Source organism: Canis aureus, chromosome 14, assembly GCF_053574225.1.
Source record: "Canis aureus isolate CA01 chromosome 14, VMU_Caureus_v.1.0, whole genome shotgun sequence".
Taxonomy (NCBI): Eukaryota; Metazoa; Chordata; class Mammalia; order Carnivora; family Canidae; genus Canis; species Canis aureus.
The window spans coordinates 40,198,645-40,203,820 of record NC_135624.1 but is presented as its reverse complement, the minus strand read 5'-3'; the positions used below and the strand labels follow the sequence as shown (position 1 = coordinate 40,203,820).

Genomic DNA, 5,176 nt, shown 5'->3' with positions numbered 1-5,176 from the left:
TCCTCCCGCGCGGGTCTTAGCCGGGACCCCCCGCTCCCGCCCGCCGGCCTCCAGCCAGGCCCGGGTGCGGTGACCGAGTGGGCGAGGCGGTGCGGGTGGAGAAAGGTGGAGGCGCCCCCGGCGGGGGTGGGGTGGCGGGACTGGGGAAGGGAAGCCCCCGCGAGGGACCCGGGCCGCGAGGGTCCACGGACAGGACGGAGCACCGCAGCGGCCCCTTCTCCGAGGACCGCGCTCCCTCCTGGCGCGCGGACCCTGCTCGGCTGCGGAGAGCCCCCCTGCACCCTGCACCCCCCACCTGCACCCGGCACCCTCCCCACCTGCACCTGGCACCCCCCATCTGCACCCTGCACCCTCCCCACCTGCGCCTGGCACCCCCCACCTGCGCCTGAAACTCGCCACCTCCACCCGGCACCCCCCACCTGCACCCAGGCCCGGCCACCACTGGCCTTCACTGCCTGTCCAGTCAGGGCCCGAGGACCTGGGGGCGGCCCCAGGACCAGCCGAGAGGGCTCTAGGCCTCTCACAAGCCAAAGGCAGACGCGAGCCAGAGCAGGTGGGGCGGCTTCCTGCCGGGTGTGGGTGACAGAGAAGAGCTTGCACAGCTTCTGGGAGACCCCGGGGCGGGGCGGCCGTCGTCCCTTGGGGCCCGGGTGCTGTTCCTTCGGGACTCCAGGGTACGGTCCCGACAGAGGTGGTGTCAGGGGACAACAGGTGTTCTTTCATCAATCATCAGGGGTTGTGATGATGCCAGCGGGCGGGTGGGTTTTCAGCTCTTGTCCTGGGCCCCATGTGGGATCTGGTACCGGGTTTGGGGCCAGGACAACCTCAGAGAATGGTTAGCTTTCCTGCGGCCCCCTCGGAGTGGGGACAGGGCTCCTTTGGTTTATTTAGAGGCAAATACGGATCATGGGCCTAGCAGAAAGGCAGCAGAGAGATCATGGGTCCCTTGGCGGGCCAGCCGCTTAGGCTCCGGATGGTGAGCCTCTGAGCCCCGCATGGGCCCCTGCTCAGCGGGACATCGGCTTCTCCCTCTGCCCCTACCCCAGCCTCGCCAGGCCTGTGCTGGGGTCTCCCCCAGGGCCCAGTGAAGGTGTGGGTGGGGGCTGGGGCCTCCTGAGGCTCCTGGGGGAGCCCCTGTTCATAAGCTCACTCGGTTGTTCCTTTTCCTCGTCACTGGACAGGGTCCGGCGTCTGCAGAGGGGATACCGCAGAGAGGTGCCCACAGCACCCCATGCGGAGGCCCACCGTGTCCATCAGCTCTTCACTGGCGAGTGATCGTTGTGACATGTGGTCAGATGTCGCCTGTTGTCTTCCCTCCTCAACCAGTAAGCCATCCTGGAGGAGGAAGGCCGAGGGAGCGCGGCCAGGGCAGGGTATGACGCCAGGAAGGACACTGCCGGTGACCCCAGTGGACACGGTCCACGAGGCAGAACTGGAGGCTGTGCTGGGCTCAAGGGTTGGATCCGTGCGCCTGAATTTGGTGACTGTCCTGTGGTTTCGTAAGAGAACACCCTTGAGAATCGGGAGCGCACAAAGGCACTGCGAGGCCGAGGGTTCCCAAACCGTTCTACAAAGGGTTGGGAGAGGGACGCCCGGGAGGCTCAGCGGTTGAGCATCTGCCTTGGTTGAGCATCTGCCTTCGGCTCAGGGCGTGACCCCGGGGTCCTGGGATCGAGTCCCTTCTCAGGCTCCCTGCATGGAACCTGCTCCTCCCTCTGCCTCTCTCTCTCTCTCTCTCTGTCTCTCATGAACAAATAAATAAAACCTTTAAAAATAATAATAGGGAAAAATGGGTTTGGGTTCCCCTCCTGGCTTGCATGAACTACTCTGACAACCAGGGGCCAGAAGAGGGCTTTTTTGTTGCCGGCCACAGCCGTGACTCCATCCTGACGTTATTTTCTGGCAGGTTCCAGGGTGTGTGTGTGAGGGGGCCACTGTTTGCATCTGCTTGGGACCCTCTGGTTGGAGCAGCCCTTTCCTCCCGGGCAGTGGTCCCCTCCCTCTGTTCCCCGAGGTCATTTGGAGTCTGAGGCCACACAGGTCCGGGCCTGCAGGGGAGAGGAGAGGTGACTGCCAGGAACCCCGCCTGCCCAGCGTTGCTGAAGCAGCTCCTCACCCTGTGGGCTGCCCCCCAGCTTCCAAGTCGGTGTGCGCCCCGGACGGTGCCAAGGACTTGCTGCTGCTCATGCTGCTGCTTTGGCGGGGGTCCTGGACAGTAAGGGCCCGGCCCTGGGTCAGTAGGGCCTGGCGGGGCTGAAGGCCAAACACACCGACTGGCCTGTGCCCCAGCCACGCATGGGGTCTGTCCCTCTGCTAGCGCAGCCCGTCTGTACCCCGTCACTGCGTCAGTCGCCTCTCCTCATATTAAGAACCCTGAGGGGGAGAGAGAGATGGACGGGGGTGGGGGTGGGGGTGGGGGGTTACCTTGCAGACGTGGAAGAGGGGATTTCGAGAGGAAGGACCTGGCACAGGGAAAACGGAGGTGGCCCTCCCTGGGTCAGGATATCTTATTTTGTGCCCACAGACGCTCCCAGTCTCCGTGGCTGGAAACCACAGAGGCTGGCGCTCAGGCCCCGTGGGCGGGCTCTGCCCGGGCGCCCGCCTCATTCTGGGGCCGGGCCGGGAACAGGCGCCGTGGGAACCTGGGAGAAGGCCCGCGGCCCTCCCAGTCCCCTATTGGGCAACGCCAGCACAGCCGGGCCCCAGGGAGGTGAGGTGTGTGCAAGCCCCCCGGGGCCAAGGGAAAGGGTGGTCCAGACCCCGGAGGACGCCTGGCAGGCGGAATGAGCCCCGGTCTGAGGCCCCACCCCCGCCAGGGCAGTGCCCATTCCCAGGATGTCCGAGAAGGGGGCAGGACGGGGGCGGCTCCGGAAGCCTCCTCAGCACCTGCAGCACCTGCGGCCTCCCGCACCGCCTGGGCCGGCCCTGCAGCCTCTCCTCCTCCTGCCCCCAAGGGCCGCCTGCAGGCACCCCCCCCAACCCTGCATCTTCCCGGCAGGTGGCACCCGGAAACCCCCACCGCGCTCTGCAGTGTTTCTTTCTCATTAATTATTAAAAGACACAGAAAATAAAACATTAGGGACGCCTGGGGGCTCAGCGGTTGAGCACCTGCCTCTGGCTCAGGGTGTGACACCAGGGTCCCCGCAGGGAGTCTGCTTCTCCCTCTGCCTGGGTCTCTGCCTCTCTCTGTGCCTCTCAAGAATAAATACACACAATCCTAAAACAAAAACAAAAATTTAAAAGGATGATCTCGAAGAAGTGAAGGTTTCCCTCCACATTCCGGTGGATCACCTCGGGTATTCCAGAAGGCCACTCCTCCCCCGTCCCCCCTCCCACTGGCCAGTCCCCCCTCCACCCCGCCTCCGCCTCCGTCGCACGGGGCCCAGACAGGTTAGCGACCCTGCCTCCTCCCACCCCCGATGGGCCCGGGCAAGCTGCGCGGGGGCCAGTGTCAGGCTGGGGCAGGACGGGACCCTGGGGCACACACGTTCTGCAAGGGGTGGGACAGCACAGGCGGGTGGCATCGCAGCCTTTGTCATAACCCTCGGAAAACCCGAGGCTGAGGGTACCCAAGGGGGGGCAGGGATCCTGCGCCCCCTGGGTGCCTGTGCGCGGCTGGCCGCCGGGTCCTCATGGGTGGAGGGCAAGCCGCGGCGGTGGGCGGCTGGGCTCCAAAGCTTGTCCGCACTGCCCCACCCGTGGGAGCCGCTGCCCCAGGGAAGCTGCGGAGCTGGGCTCCCCGCACCTGCCAGTCCCGAGTGGCCCGTCCAGGCTTCCGGGGCGGTGGGGGGGAGCACCAGGTGAGACTCACGGGGAGGCTGTCCCCCTCCCCCGGCTCACGGTCGTGGCTGCATCCAACCTGGGGCCCCAAGGCCTTCTGCAGGACCCAGCAGGTGCTTAGCCTGCTGGCCCCCCCACGCCCTACACCGCGGGGCTGTCTCCTCCAGGGTTTCCCACAGAACAATGGGCTCCTCACTCTGGGGTGCCGGGTCCGGGTCTGAAAGCCGAAAGGGAGGAGGTAAACTTCACCAGACTCAGCCTCAGCTGGAGCGGCTTTGGGGACAGCAGTGTCTCCTCTGGGCCGGGGGAGGGAGTAGGAGGCAAGGACAGACCCGGGGTAGGAGGGGCGGGTGTGGGGGGAGGAGGCCAGGCCAGAGGCAGGATGGAGAAGAGCCGGGGCAGGTGGCACCCGGAATGCTAAGGGCCTGCGCCCGCCTGCGAGGCTCCTGCTATGACGGGAGCAGGGCTGGCAGGTGCAGGTGCGGCAGCCCCCGAAGCAGCCAAAGCAGCCGGGGAAGCGGAGAAGCCCGCGGGCCCCAGAGCCCAGGTCTGCCCCCCCCACCCCCCTCCCGGCACCGAGCAGGGCCGCCAGGTGTGCCACGGCTGTTGGTCTGCCTCCTGCCCTCCGCGCCGACGTGACAAGGCAGGCTCTCTGAAAACATCTAAGATCTGCTTCCTTCTCTTAAAAATAAACCAGGACTGCTGCTCAGAGAGAACCGCGTGCCGGCCTTTCCCTCACTTTCCCCCCAGAAAACACAAAGCGATCACACAGAATGGAGGCATGAGGCGAGCCTGAGAGGCCCCCCTGCCACTGCTGGCTCAACCGGTGGGCTCCAGGCACTGCCCCCGGGCTGCGGGCCTCGGACGGGGACCCCATGCGTCTGCGGGGGTGCGCCCACCTGTGCAGCGGTGAGGAGGGAGGCCGCCGCCCCCGGGGACCTGGCCGGCTGGCGACAGGGGCAGGCACTGAGCCGGCGCCATGGCTCCACACGCGACCATGACATCACAATTGGTGCTACTGACAAAAACGAGGATCTCAGACAAAGGAACCCCACGATGCAGAGGACCCTGAGTCAGCAGGACGCGCAGAAGAAATGGACAGAGAGGCATTCGGGTCTCCGGGAGGAGAACCCCGGGATCAGCCCCACAGCGGCAGGGCCTGGGGTGCTTCCTGCGCCCCAGAGGACAGCGGCCAGCCACAGGCCGCAGTGGGCCCACCCAGTGAGGGGAAACCACCTGGAAACGTGCAGCGGCGCCCCGAGCACACGTGTCCTTGTTGAGAAGCTATTTAGAATTTTTAAAATCCTCTTTGAAACACAAGTTAGAATAGTTTGCTAGGATTTCACTGTATGTTCATTTCCCGGTGATGCTTCCTTAAGCTAGTTTTGTGAAAAAG

At 65.4% G+C, this 5,176-nt stretch overlaps 1 long non-coding RNA gene across 2 annotated transcripts; it reads right to left on the bottom strand.

The window, feature by feature from the left end:
* Positions 1-386: 386 nt before the first annotated feature.
* Positions 387-4,772, bottom strand: LOC144283441 (uncharacterized). Of its 2 annotated transcripts, none has more exons than XR_013352031.1 (5): positions 4,680-4,772; positions 3,746-3,997; positions 3,109-3,217; positions 2,117-2,373; positions 387-1,489 (listed from the first exon to the last, which is right to left on the bottom strand). It is a non-coding gene; the product is annotated as an uncharacterized LOC144283441 (long non-coding RNA). The 2 variants fall into 2 exon arrangements; XR_013352030.1 differs by having other exon boundaries at positions 388-1,489; positions 3,113-3,217; positions 4,680-4,771.
* Between the last annotated feature and the right edge of the window lie 404 nt (positions 4,773-5,176).